Genomic DNA, 14,705 nt, shown 5'->3' on the forward strand with positions numbered 1-14,705 from the left:
ACAGAAGTAAGAAAAAGGAGCAGGGCCATGGTGACACACGCCTTTAATCCCAGCACTTTGGAGGCAGAGGCAAGTGGATCCCTGAGTTAAAGCCAGGGCAAGTTCCAGGTCAGGCTCCAAAGTTACATGGAGAAACCCTGTCTCGAAAAAACAAAACAAAACAAACAACCAAAAAAAAAAAAGAAAGAAAGAAAAGCAAGATAAAAGTCCCAAGGCCAAAGATAGATGGGGTAATCTAAGTTAAGAAAACTGACAAGAAACAAGCCAAGCCAAGGCTGGGCGTTTATAAGTGGTAATAAGTCTGTTTTATTTATTTTGGGAGCTGGGTCACGCCCCCCCCCCCCCCCCCCCCCCCGAGAAAGCCTAAAGGACAAAGAGTGAAAAGCAAACAACAGCACTTTCAAATTGTGAAAACCGTGCTTGGGAAGGTTGTGAACGCCGGAGGAAGTAGCTGGGAGCAGGCCTTGAGGTCTCCTAGCCTGGTCTCTCTTCAGGATCACTCAGCTTTGACTGCGGATGCAGTGTGACCAGCTGGCCTCCTGATTCTTTTGCCCTGGCTTTCCTGCCATGTTCCCTCCCCCACACAAATGTAAACCGGAACAAGCCCTTTCTTGCGTAAATTGCCTTTTATGAGGTATTTAGTTACAGAGACAGGAAAGGGTAGTAAAATAAAGCAACCTCCAGAGGAGATGCAAACAGTCCTGGCAAATAAATTCAAGCATATTTCTTCACCACAACAAAAGAAAAGAACTTGAACTTGTAACCCCAATGGGGTGATGCTCTTCTGTAACCCCAGCCCCTGAAAGGTTGTGGTGAAAAGATCGAAAATTCAAGGCCTTCTTTAGGCACAGAGTGGGTGATTTCTAGGTTGGTCTGGCAAAAAGTGAGATCTGCCTCATAAAATCAATCAAACCAAATCAGAAGAACAAACCCAACGAACAGAAAGCGTGTATTCTCTCCTGCTTCCAAGATGAGGCTTCTCTGTGCTCAGATTTCAGCAACACTGTGAGAAATGTCCGAGTCCACGTGCACAAACACAAACGGCTAAGAGGAATTGCAGAGACTTGGAGAGGCAAACAGGTGGAGCACGGGGAACCCTCGGAGGCCAGGTCGGGTGTCTTCTATTTCACAGCCATTGCAATCCACACAGAAGAGAAACACAGCACAACAAGCCTTTGCTACTTGATGCGAACTGGGTCTGTACAGACCGGTAAGGCTGAACTGAGGCTCTGTGCAGAAAGAGGACAGAGCATTGGTCTTTCAAAGGTCGCCCCTTGTCTCCATGAAAGGAAGGAGGCTTCTGAGGTCCTCTCCCTGCACCTTTAGATACTAGACAAACTAAAATCATTTTAACTACTAATTCTAAAGCTGGATGAGGTGTCACAAGCCTATAATCCCAGCACTTGGGTGGCAGAGGCCAGGACATCCCTGAGTTTAAGGGCAGCCTGGTCTACATAATGAGTTCCAGGACAGTTAGCACATGTAGAGAGACTCCGTCTCCAAAAACCAAACCCCAAAGCAAACAAATCAGCAAAAAATAAAGTAAATATTCCGGCTCCAACTGTTGGCAGAAAAAAAGTTATACATTGTTTTTAGACTTCTTTTTGAGAGAGAATAAAGACTCTCTCTCCCTCCCTCCCTTTCTCTCTCTCCCTTCTTCCCCTCCCCTCCTCCCCTGTCTCTGGCACTCACACATACACACACACACATTTCTCAAGCTGTCACACTGGATCCACGCTGTCAGAGTCTGTGCAAACTTGAGTCGTGTGTACCCTTTTCTCTGAGGGTAGGCATTTATTAAGAATGCTATAGAAGGGACCTGGTCATGGTGACTCATGTGTAATGGTAAAAATAAAACGGCACGGTTCCCCGAGTGGCAGCAGCCAGCAGTGGGCCCCACGCAGGGAGCTGTGTGGCAGGTGAGAGACAGAGACAGAGAGGCATGCCATACAGAGTGAGGTTGGATATTTATTTAGTGGGTTATGGAGGGGAAGAGAAAGGGGGAAGGGGGAAAAGCAGAGGCAGAGAGAAAGAGAAACAGAGAGAGAGAAGAGGAGAGGAGAAGAGAGGAGAGGAGAGGAGAGGCTACCTCTTCGGGAGAGAGATAGAAAGGAAAAGGCTCAGGCTGGAAACAGAAGAAAGACCGGCTTGCCTTAGTGTGTGTGTGTGTGTGTGTGTGTGTGTGTGTGTGTGTGTGAGGAGTGGGCAGGGCTTGCCTCCCAACACTTAGGAGCCAGAGGCAGGTGGATCTTGGGAGTTCTAGCTCAATCTGGTCTTAATATGGTAAACTTCAGGCCAGCCAGGGCTGCATAGTGAGCCCCTGTCCCAAATTTAAGAGAAAAAAAAAGTTGCAGAAGGTTAGAATTCAATGAGAGGTTGTTCTAAGATTATGTTTTTCACAGTTTAAGAATCCGGGGCGGTAAGATGTTCAGTGTGTAAACGCAGTTGTGGCCAAGCTAAGACCATCAGGCAGGAATGAGAGAACTGACTTCTGAAAACTTTCCTTTGCTTCCCACATGAATGCTATGTCTCGATAGACATGCACATGTGTGTGTGTGTGTGTGTATACCCGCGTGTGCGCACATGAATGTAAAGTGGTTCCTTTTCAATGTGTGTGTGCTTGTATCATATGCCTCAGCAGGAGCCTCTAGAGGCCCGGAAAAGACATCTCATCTCATCTCATCTCCCCTAGGACTGGAGTTACAAAGGGAATAGGCCGCGCTGTGGATGCTGGGAGTGGAACCTAGGTCCTCTGACAGAGCACAGGTCATGCTTAACCACTGAGCCTTTTCTCCAGCCCCAATTAAACAAAATCTAAAAAAAAAAAATCTTTCTTTTTTTGGGGGGCAGAGTCTCACGTAGCTCCAATTGGTCTCAAACTTAGAGTGCAGCCAAGAGTGATCTTGAATTTCCCAGCCTCCTCCCTCTCCCTCCCCAGTTCTGTGATTATAGTTTATATAGTGCTGGGAATGGAACCCAGGATTTCCTGCGTGCTAGAAGTCCTCTACCAATAAAAGAGCTACGTACCCGGCTCAGGGTCATGTGCTGGGACCACCTAAGTGTCCTATTTTGGGATGTATAGGTATGCACAACCTAAGTATCCTGAGGATGCACAGGCGCATCTCCGCCTGTCCTAAATGAAAGGAGAGGCAAGGGAATTACATCCACAAAATGTGCACATGCGCAATACCAGGTACGTGATCTCTGAAGAAAGCTGGAAACAATTTTGTGATTTTAAGGCTTCTACGATTCTATAATTCTGCTGGAAAGAAATTAAAATGCTTTGTGAAAGGCCTGCATCAATTAGTCACTCAACTGTTTGGTCCCACTTCCATTTCTTGTCCTGAGCAGAGTTTGGGGACATGGCAGTAGTTCTGGGTGGCTGTGGCTGGAGTGGGAAGGGGTCATTGCCCTCATGGGTAGTTGGCACTCTTAGGAGAGCCCTTAGCCGAGCAGACAGGTTTTTATTAGTTCTGTTTACCTGTTCTTGAGTCCCTGGGATGCTACACTGCCACTCTGTGGAGCTGAGGCCTTCGGTGTTCGCAAACACTGCTACTGTACTCTTGGAAATCAAACACTAAATTATACCCTAAAGCGAGTACATATGGAAATCACACACATTGCTGATTATGTAAAAATGAAGAGAATGATTGCTTTCAGTTAAAGGAAGGTATCATCCAATGATAGTTACCATGTGAATCAGTTTCTTAGAACATTTGTTTGAACAGAAGCCCCAAAGCTCATAACAGAAAGAAGTGGATTTTCTATGTTCTTCTGAGCTGTGTCCCAATATAGGATGACCCCACGTCTCATTATATCTGGAATTAATATTTTCCCAGGACCCCACATGTGCAAACCAGGAGAGGTCCCAGCCAGCCGAGCCCTGTCAATCTGGAGAAAAAGAAAGGAAATAAAAACAAAACAAGACAAAAAGAAAAAAAAAAAGAAAAAGAAAAATATTTCAACAATGAAATGGAGTGAAATACAGGCACGGCTCTATGTAAGAACCTTAAAGATTTTATACTGGTGACTGGAGAGATGGTTCAGTGGCTATATGAGCACTCACTGGCTGCTCTTCCAGAGGACCTGAGTTTGATTCCTGATAGCCTCATGGTGGGTCACAGACATCCAAACCTCCAATTCCAAGGACTCTGACGCCCTCTTCTGGCTTCCTTGGACACAGGAATGCAAATACTGCACACAACGTACATGTCAAAATATCCGAACTCACAGAATAAATAAAAATAAAAATTTAAGGGGGGGGCGAGAGATGGCTCACAGTTAAGAGCGCTAACTGTTCTTCCAAAAACCAGGGTTCAAATCCCAGCACCCACATGGTAGCTCACAACTGTCTGTAACTCCAGTTCCTGGGGGGGGGGGGATATCTGATACCTTCACACCAATACAGATAACATAAAGTTAAAATAAAAAAGAGCCAATAAAGGCATTGAAAAAGAAATTTGAAAAGACATTATACTCAGTCAAAGAAGCCAGGCACACAAAAGGCACACATTATATAGTTTATTTATACGGAAAGTCTGCAGTAGATACTTCCACACTGTTTACTAAGGACTGGCAGGAGAGGGAATGAAACGTAACGTTAATGGAAATTTTTCTGTTTGGATGATGGAAATATTCCAGAATTTGGAAGTAGTGCTCGTCGGACAACTCTGTAAATATACTAAGAGCCATAAGACAGCACACATTAAATAGAACTACATGCCATGGGAATTATATCTCGATATATGATCCCTGCAGCCTACAGTGAGAGAGAAGGATGTTGCGAAGGACGCGGAATATAAGAACGGAACTTACATGTCAAAGTTTCCATGGCTGAACTTTAGTTTCACAAACTGTAGACTCAATTCACTTGGAGACGACTGGAGAGAGTAGGGAAGTCAGCACTTTTACAAAGAACTGGAGATTTACAGGTACTTCTCAGTTTGACTTCTAGCTGGTCCACTTGGCTGCTGAAGCCTACGTTTCCTCACCTGCAAAGGTTTTGAGAACCGCACTCACTGAGCCGAGTTAGAGCAGGAAGGGAGGGGTGGTCTTAGGGGTAAGGGTGGATGTTCACACTTGTGGTCCCCATTGCTCTCTGTCAGGCACTGAGCAAGCTCTGAGTCCAGGAGGAGGGAAAGACGATCTTCTCAGAGCTGTACTGGGAGGCTGGACTGGAAGAGTTCTCATCCCCAGACTATCTAGAAGCAGACTGGGCTTTGTGTGCCCAAATCTCCAGTGTTTCTAAGGTCAGACTATACATAAGATGTGATGGCCTCAAGAGGCTTTTGTCCTTTCTTTTCTTTCCTTTTCTTTTCTTTTCTTTTTTTTTTTTTTGAGACAGGCTTTCTCTGTGTAAAAGCCCTAGCTGTCCTGGAACTAGCTCTGTAGATTTAGCTGGCCTTGAACTCACAGAGATCCACTTGCCTTTGCCTCCTGAGTGCTGGGATTAAAGGCGTGTGCCACCACTGCCTGACCTTTCTTTTTTATTTTAATTTTAAAATTACATTTATTGGATTGAGAAAGATGTCTCAGTGGTTAAGAGTACTGGCTGCTCTTCTGGAGGACCTGGGTTCATATCCCAGCACCCACATGGTGGCTCACAACTGTCTGTAACTCCTGTACCTCTTTCGGCCTCTGCAGGTACTGTGTACTTGCTTGGTGGTGCACAGACCATGAGTGGATTTAGGCAAACACTCATACATGTAAAATAAAAATAATAAAATCTCAAAAATTAATTAAAAATGCATTTATTACGTCCTCCATGTGTGTTCACAAGTCATGTGTTTGGGGATTGAGGAGAACAACTTCCGGGTGGTTCTTCTCCTTCCGCCAGGTCCTGGGTGTTGTACTCGGATTGGCATGCTTGGCAGCACGCAACTTTACTCATGAGCCATCTTGCTGTCTTGCTTCTTTTTTCTTAGACTGTTTGTTCTGTAGTCTTTTTTTTTTCTCTTCTGACCACCCCGCCCCCGGAATGATTATTTTTGACTCACACCACTAGGTTATGCCCTGTATTGAAAACAGAGTCATTTTTCTAATGCTTGACAGTGTAAGCCATTAGCGGAAGGTTTACATCTCAGTGCTGGTTTTTGGCCTCTCCATTTCATCAGATCACCTTTTGCCTTTATGAGCTACATAGAGCAGGTGTGCATCGCTCTTAGGTCCAGGTTATCGCGAGGTGGCACGTGGGGCTTGCATGCTGAACACTTGCATCAAGTGAAGCGAGCCAGTTCATAGCAAGAGGCCTTTGAGGTGGAGCACAGCACTCTAGTTAATATTTATCATGTTCCCTGACATTGCCTTTCTTTATTCCCTCCATTTAAAATCTCCACAATGCCTCAGCATAACCTGGACTCAGATCCCTAGACTTGGCGTCGCTGTACTTCTGCTTGCTGCTCTACTTGAATCTGAGGGGTGCTGATGGGATACACGCTGGCGGCGGTTGCGTATTTCCGGATAGGTGCTCTTGCCGGGGAGAGCCAGCCACAGTCCTACTCGGTTAAATCTGTTTCAGGAGAGGTACTGCAGGACAGAACGTAGACCTGGTGAGGAGTATCATGCAGAATCCACGCCCAAGGCTTTCTGAGAACTCAAGAGGTGGCGAACTCCCTCACAAAAGAATGAGGAAGGAAGGAAGAAAGTTGCTGGGAAAAACTGCTGGACTCGGATTTCCCAGTAGATCCACTTTGGGAATTTGCTATTGTATCGAGCCTGGAAAATGTCTATTACATCTTTCTGCCCCCGACCCCCAGCCCACTGCCCCACTGAGTAAGAAGTTGAATGTGTCTCAGGTATGGTTGTCCATACCTGTAGCTCTGGCTCTTGGGAGGTTCAGACGGGAGGATCACGAGTTCAAGGTCATCCTCAGTTAAACAAGGTACACTTTGAGTTCAAGGCTTGCCTCCACTACGTGAAACCTTGTCTCAAAACAAACCAAACAATATGGAGATTTTTTTTTGTCCTGAGAGTTTCTCTGTGTAGCCCAGGCTGTCTTGAAACTTGCTCTGTAGACCAGGCTGGCCTTGAAATCAGAGATCTGCCTGCCTCTGCCTTTCAAGTGTTGGGATTAAAGGTGTGTGTCGCCACAGCCTGGTATAAAAAGATTCTTTTTTTTTTCTTTTTCTTTTTTTTTTTTTTTTTTTTTTTGGTTTTTCGAGACAGGGTTTTTCTGTGGTTTTGGAGCCTGTCCTGGAACTAGCTCTTGTAGACCAGGCTGGTCTCGAACTCACAGAGATCCGCCTGCCTCTGCCTCCCGAGTGCTGGGATTAAAGGCGTGCGCCACCACCGCCCGGCTATAAAAAGATTCTTATCGAGTATAACTAACCAAGCCTGTATTGCCTGAACGAGTATTCAAATAAAAATAAACCAACGAAACAAACATGTAATGAGCAAGGTTTTTGAGTGAATTTCTGTGAGTGCAGATATGAAATCAACTAAAAATGTGTGTCAATGACAGAGTAGCTTGTATGCTATGTGTTATATACACTGTACTGAAGCATAAAACCATAGTAGGTCAGGAGACTATGGTTAAGTTAGAGTGTTTAATATGTGGGTCAAAGCTCACCAGAAAATAAGGGTTCTGTGCACATGTCTCACTGATCTGGAAATGCTATGTAGACCAGGCTGGCTCGGAAGTCACAGAGATTTACTTGCTTCTGTCTTTAGTGCCAAGATCAAAGGTTTGGACGACCACACCTGGCCGAATGTGTGTATCAGTGTGCTTGTGTGTGTCATGTATGTATGATAAGGTCTCATATAGCCCAGGCTACTCTTAAATTTGATATATACTTGAGGATGGCTTTTAACTCTTGATCCTTTTGCCTTCACTTCCCAAAGGCTGGGATTATACTCAGATACTTCCACATCTGGTTTATTTGCCTATTTACACATTTTAAGAAACTCATAAAAAATAAGATTTTATTAAATTGTGGGCTATCTGAAAAATACACAGTAAAGTTCAGAAGCTTCACCTTAATCCTTTACACAAAGACTGACAGTGTATGTTTATAAAACATAATCGTTGAATGAGTCACATTTCTTTCCATTTTGATTCCAGAGATAAACAAATTCTCACATCAAACTCCATGGTCCTCTGTGATCCTAGGGTTACTTCAGCTCAACCACAGCTCTACTCAAGCAACTTCCACTTTCATTTCTTACCCATTCTGCCCAGGAAACTGCTCTCTCTGTTCAGGAGAGGCTAGAGTTTCAAAAATTATTATCTCTCAAAAGTATAAAATTCATACAATAGAAAAAATCCTCCTTTTGATTTGTAGATGTTCATGAGATAGCATGCTTGCCTAGCATGTACAGAGCCCTGGATTCAATCTCTAACACAACATAAACTGGGTGTGATGGTACCCACCACTTATCTCAGGATTCAGGAGGTAGGGTCAGGAGGATCAGAAGTTCAAGGTCATCTTTAGCTACAAAGAGAATTGGAAGTCAGCATGGACTATGTGAGTCCTATCATACACTTGTGTGTGTGTGTGGGAGAGAGAGAGACTGATTTTTTTTGCTATCTTGTTGTTTATGTTTTTTTTATTGATATTTATTGAGCTCTACATTTTTCTCTGCTCCCCTCTCTGCCTCTCCCCTCCCTTCTTCAACCCTCCCCCAAGGTCCCCATGCTCCCAATTTACTCAGGAGATCTTGTCTTTTTCTACTTTCTACTTCCCATGTAGATTAGATCTATGTAAGTCTCTCTTAGTGTCCATATTGTTGACTAAGTTTTCTGGTATTGTGGTTTGTAGGCTGGCTTTCTTTGGTTTATGTTTAAAAACCACCTATGAGTGAATACATGTGATAATTGTCTTTCTGTGTCTGGGTTACCTCACTCACAATAATGTTTTCTAGCTCCATCCATTTTCCTGCAAAATTCAAGCTGTCGTTATTTTGTTCTGCTGTGTAGTACTCCGTTGTGTAAATGTACCACATTTTCCTCATCCATTCTTTGGTTAAGGGGCATTTAGTTTGTTTCCAGGTTCTGGCTATGAACATAAGCTGCTATGAACCTAGTTGAGCACATGTCCTTGTGGCACGATTGAGCAACCTTTGGATATATACCTAAAAGTGGTATTACTGGGTCTTGAGGAAGGTTGTTTTCTAATTTTTGGACAAATCGACACATTGACATCCAAAGGGGCTATACCAGTTTGCATTCCTACCAGCAGTGCAGAAGTGTTCCCTTTACCCCACAACCTCTCCAGCATATGTTGTCTTTAGTGTTTTTGATCTTAGCCATTCTTACAGGTGTAAGATGGAATCTCAGAGTTGTTTTGATTTGCATTTCTCTGATGACTAAGGATGTTGAACATTTCCTTAAGTGTCTTTCAGCCATTTTAGATTCCTCTGTTGACAGTTCTCTGTTTAGGTCTGTATTCCATTTCTTTTACTGGATTATGTGTTCTTTTGGTGTCCAATTTCTTGAGTTCTTTGTATATTTTGGAGATCAGACCTCTGTCTGATGTGGGGTTAGTGAAGATCATTTTCCATTCTGTAGGCTGTCGTTTTGTCTTCTTGACCATGTCATTTGGTTTTCAGTTTTAAGAGGTCCATTTATTAATTGTTTCTCTCAGTGTCTGTGCTGCTGGGGTTATACTTAGGAAGTGGTTCCCTGTGCCAATGTGTTCAAGTGTACTTTCCACTTTCTTTTCTATATGGTTCAGTGTGGCTGGCTTTATGTTGAGGTCTTTGATCCATTTGGACTTGAGAGAGACTGATTCTTTTCTGAATGTAAACTGTAAGTAATAAGGCCAAATATTTTAATTATTATACACACACACAGAGACTATAAAGTATTGTGCGTGTGGTGTGTATGTGTGTGTGTGCTCATATACACCACCACCCCCAGTTTATGTGGTCCTGTATGTATAGAACCTAAGGCCTCACGGACCCCAGACATTCGACCAACCAAGCTACATCTCTACATACATCTGAAGTTAAAATTTCACTTATACTTTTTACAATAAAAGTCAGGCTGTGGTAGCCTTGGCTTGTTTGGAACTTGCTATGTAAACCTTGTACACCCTAAACTTGTGGGCTGGGCTCCATTGAGACCCTGACTCAAAACCAACAACCAGCAGCTCTATGCCAACCCAGAATGCACAGATGCCCTGAGAACTGCGAGTTCTGTGTAGATTTCAAAAGAAGGAAATTAAACTTCAATACACAAAAGCAAAGAAGTTGTATCTCTGCAAAAGCTCTAGTGCAGGCCTCCCTCTCCCTGAGGATAACTTTAAAAATAGAAACCTTGAGAGACGCCCCAAGGCAATTTCTTTCTGGCCCCAGGTAGTAATGGGCCAGTTACCCAGCTTTCTCAACAGTGCTGTCACCTGATCCCCGCCCCCTGCTTTGCTCTCTCCTGTCGTTCTGTCCCCTGTGAACTAACCTAATCTATGAGAAGAGCCATTGGACAGGAAAGTAAGCAATACATTGTTCTATGGTGGAAAGATTTTGCAACTGTTTTGCATTGTGAAATTTCCTCGTTCCTATGAGTACCGAAAGGTTTGTCTCAAATACCCATGGCAAGGGTTGCAAATTCAGATAGAGGACCTGAAAAAAGAGAGGTAGGTGTTTTGTAAATCTGTCCGTTTCCTAGCTCTTCTATGAACAAACTGGACGTAAAGACTCTAAAATACTGTGCTTTGCTCTCCTTTGCTGACACAATTCGTACCTAAGTGGTCCAGGGCTCTCTGAAAGTCTGTGGGTATGAGATCCCCTCATTAAACATAAATGGCTAAAGAAAACAATGTCAAGTCTTTATTCAAGCAGGGGACAAGAGGAACAAAGTACAGGACACCACCTAACTCCATCTTCTACTGCCTGCATTTGAAGGTCAAGAACTATCTCTGGATCCAGCAAGAACTGAATATTACTAGCTGGGCCGTGGTGGCGCACGCCTTTAATCTCAGCATTTGGGAAGCAGAGGCAGGTGGATCTCTGTGAGTTCAAGGCCAGCCTGCTCTACAAGAGCTAGCTCCAGTACAGGCCCCAAAACTGCAGCAAAACCCTGTCTCGAAAAACCACAAAAAAAGAACTGAATATTACCACTACAGTAATTATTTTCAGAAACAAGAATTATAATAGGAGTACTTCTTCCTCAATTTTAATAAACGTGTTATACACGTGTATTTATACAAATATCATGTGGGTAGGCCTCACAAAAAGATGATAGATGAATTAAGAATATTTATGGTCAGACGTGGTTGCCACCTCTTTAATCACAGCACTCAGAAGTCAGGGGCAGGTGAGGTCCCTGCCTAAAATTAAAGAATATTCATTGCAACATTGAACACTAAGATAGGTGGACATATTTACAAGGTATTGCACATTATAGGTTTTACAGGAATATATGTTCAAAGCTTATCAGAAAAATAAAATTATTTACACAGACAGACTATAAACTCTTAACATACAGGTACAATAATTTTTTTGTTTGTTTTTCTGTGACAGGGTTTTTCTGTGTAACAGTCCTGGCTGTCCTGGAATTTTCTTTGTAGAACAGGCTGGCCTTGAACTCACAGAGATCCGCTTTCCTCTGCCTGAGTGCTGGGATTAAAGGTGTGCACCCCATCACCAGGCTGTCAGATGCAATCATTTTTAAGGACAGAAATCTAAAATATTCTTATTTTTCTTATTTCTCGAAAAAATTTAATGTGCACTTGGAAGGAAGCTTTTGTTTATTTATTTTGAGACAGGGTTTTACATAGCTCATAGCCTCAAAGTCACTGTGGAGCCGAGGATGACCTTGAACTCTTGTCCTGTCTCTACTTTACAAGTGTTGGGATTGGAGGCATGCACTAACATACCTTTATTGCAAATCATTACGTTTTGGTTTAGTTTCTGAGTCTGTAATAAATGTTCACGATATAAAATTCAACAATTATGAATGGATAGGGAGTGAAGAATGAAAGTTTTTCTTCTTTACAGAAAGAGTAAATTTCCTGTAAGCCGAGGTGCTCTACTTCCGTTTGGATTATGATATACACAATCTTTGTTTTGCTTTGTATCAACAGATCACAAAGCAACTGGTAAGTTGGGCATGGCAGTTTAGGCTGTAACCACAGCACTCTGGAAGCTGAGGCGGGAGGATTGTTTTGAGTTTGAGGCCAGCCTGAGTTACATAGTTCTAGGTGAGCCTGGACTACAGAGTAAGAGACCTATTTAAAAAATAGTTCAGGAGACCCGGCCTCTCTCATTTAACACACAGCCTTTGGGCAGAATCCCTTCTCTTTCAGAAAAGGCCGCTTGCCGAGCCGATTGCACCCGGTGACTTGCAGATCCTGCAGCAGGACCACTCACCTCCGGGTTTGCAGCAGCCCAGCCTCAGAAGACGCAAGGGGTACTGGGAACTTCCGAGAGACCTGACTGTCTGAGGGATGGTACTGGTGGCCTTGCTTAGGCTCAGCTGGTTCTGTTCACCCCTGGGAGCGCTGGTTCTGGATTTTAACAACATCAAGAGCTACGTGCAAGGCACTGGGAAGGGCTCACAGTGTGCCTTAGACAAGGACTGCAGTGTAGGAAAATTCTGCTTCACTCTCCGCGCCGATAGGTCGCTCTGTGCCACGTGCCGCAGAGCTCGGAGGAGGTGCCAGAGGAGAGCCATGTGCTGCCCAGGAACTGTCTGTGTGAACGATGTTTGCACTGCTGTGGAAGACACAAGGCCAGTAATGGGCAGAAACACTGATGACCAAGACGGCATCTATGCAGAAGGAACCGCCAAACGGCCTACAGAGGAAAACAGATCTCAGGGGAAGCCCAGTGTTAAGAAATCACAGAGCAATAAGGGACAGGAGGGAGAAAGCTGTCTGAGAACTTCCGACTGTGACCCTGGACTTTTCTGTGCTCGCCATTTTTGGACAAAAACTTGCAAGCCGGTTCTACTAGAGGGAAGTCTGCTCCAGGAGAGGACATAAGGACACTGCCCAAGCCCCAGAAATCTTCCAGCGCTGTGGCTGTGGTCCTGGACTAGTGTGTGGAAGTCAGGTGACTGGAAACCGGCAACAGACATGGCTAAGAATATGCCAGAGAATATGACTGTAACACGGTTGTAAACACGGGACTCACAGCCAGGCACTAATTTTATTAATTTTTTTTTTTTTTTTTTTTGAGATGGTTCTTCACTGTGTAGCCCCGACTGGGCTGGAACTTGCTGTCAACCTGGCTATCATGAACTCATAGAGATTCGCCTGCTTCTGCCTTTTGGGTACTTCTTTGGGTAGAGGGAGGAGTTTTCACACAGGGTCTCAAAGTAAGCTATGTGGCCCAGGCTGTCCTCAAACTCACTGTCTTCTTACCTCAAGCTCCAGGCTGGGATAACCGACGAGCACTATACCCAGCATAAATATAGACCCAAACCTAGCAACTGAAATACACAGTAACCAGAGTACTATGAGATGCTTTTTGTCTCCTGTCTAGAATACTGACATGATTCTACAATAAAACAATTCTGATACAGCCAATTCAATCTGTTCAAATAAATCTTTTCTAAAAAATTGAAAAAGAAAATAGTTCAGTGTGAATAGAATAATCCTGAACGAAAAGATTACAGTCATTTCTGATTTTTTCCACTCTACTCATTTCTATGTTTTGGCAAATTGTCAAAATTCTTTGAGTTTGTTTCAGTGTTCAGCATTTACCATGGCATTTTCTGTGTCTGAATATCTCCAAAAAATGTGTTTTATGTCTCTTGTAGCCCAAGCTGATCTGAAACTTGGTATGTATTTGAGGGCGACATTAAACTCCTGATCTTTCTGCTGCCCCTTCCCATGGACTGGGATCATGGGTATGTGCTCCATGTAGGGCTAGGGTGACTCTTCCTCGTTGGCATGGCTTCCTCTGGGGTATCTCTATTTTTCTATCACTATTATTTTCCTTTATTTATTTCCTTGGGCGACACTGTCTAGAGTCCGTCAAGCAACCATATTAGTATTATTATTATTTATTTATTTATTTTTGTTTTTTTCGAGACAGGGTTTCTCTGTGGTTTTGGAGCCTGTCCTGGAACTAGCTCTTGTAGACCAGGCTGGTCTCGAACTCACAGAGATCCGCCTGCCTCTGCCTCCCAAGTGCTGGGATTAAAGGCGTGCGTCACCACCGCCCGGCCCATATTAGTATTATTTAATTACTTATATTTCTCTGTATGTGTATTCACATGTGGGTTTTGTGCTTGCTGGAAGTCAGAAGAGGGTGATGTATCTCTTGGAACATAAATAACATGATGCTGAGAACTAAACTTTGGTCCTCTGGAAGACAGCAAGTGTGCTTAGCCCCATGCATCTCTTCAGCCTCAGTATTAATGTTGCTGTGGTACTATTGTTTGTATCTTGAATCGTTGCCACAGAGGCCCATTTTAAAGATTTCACCCCAAGGAGATGCTCTTAGGACCTAGTGGAAGATTGTAAGCTCTTGGTGACTTGTCCTCTAAGGTATAGTTTTTCTAGAATCTTCTCTCTACCTTATCAATAAGACAGGAGCGTAATCTCATAATCTCTCTCTCCCTCTCCCCCCCCCATCCTTCTCTCCCTCCCTCCCTCCCTCCCTCCCTCCCTCCCTCCCTCCCTCCCTCCCTCCCTCTCTCCCTCCCTCCCTCTCTCCCTCCCTCCCTCATAATTTCTCTCTTCCAGAATCTGGCCAGGTCTATAATTCTCTGTTACCAGTGGAATGCAGCAGATGTGACCCTATGATTTCTTCCTTCCTTC

General features: G+C 43.9%; 1 pseudogene; it reads left to right on the plus strand.

The window, feature by feature from the left end:
* Nucleotides 1-12,383: 12,383 nt before the first annotated feature.
* Nucleotides 12,384-13,041, plus strand: LOC130861827 (dickkopf-related protein 4-like; annotated as a pseudogene).
* Nucleotides 13,042-14,705: the final 1,664 nt, after the last annotated feature.

Source organism: Chionomys nivalis, chromosome 2 (genome assembly GCF_950005125.1).
Source record: "Chionomys nivalis chromosome 2, mChiNiv1.1, whole genome shotgun sequence".
In the NCBI taxonomy this organism is placed as follows: Eukaryota; Metazoa; Chordata; class Mammalia; order Rodentia; family Cricetidae; genus Chionomys; species Chionomys nivalis.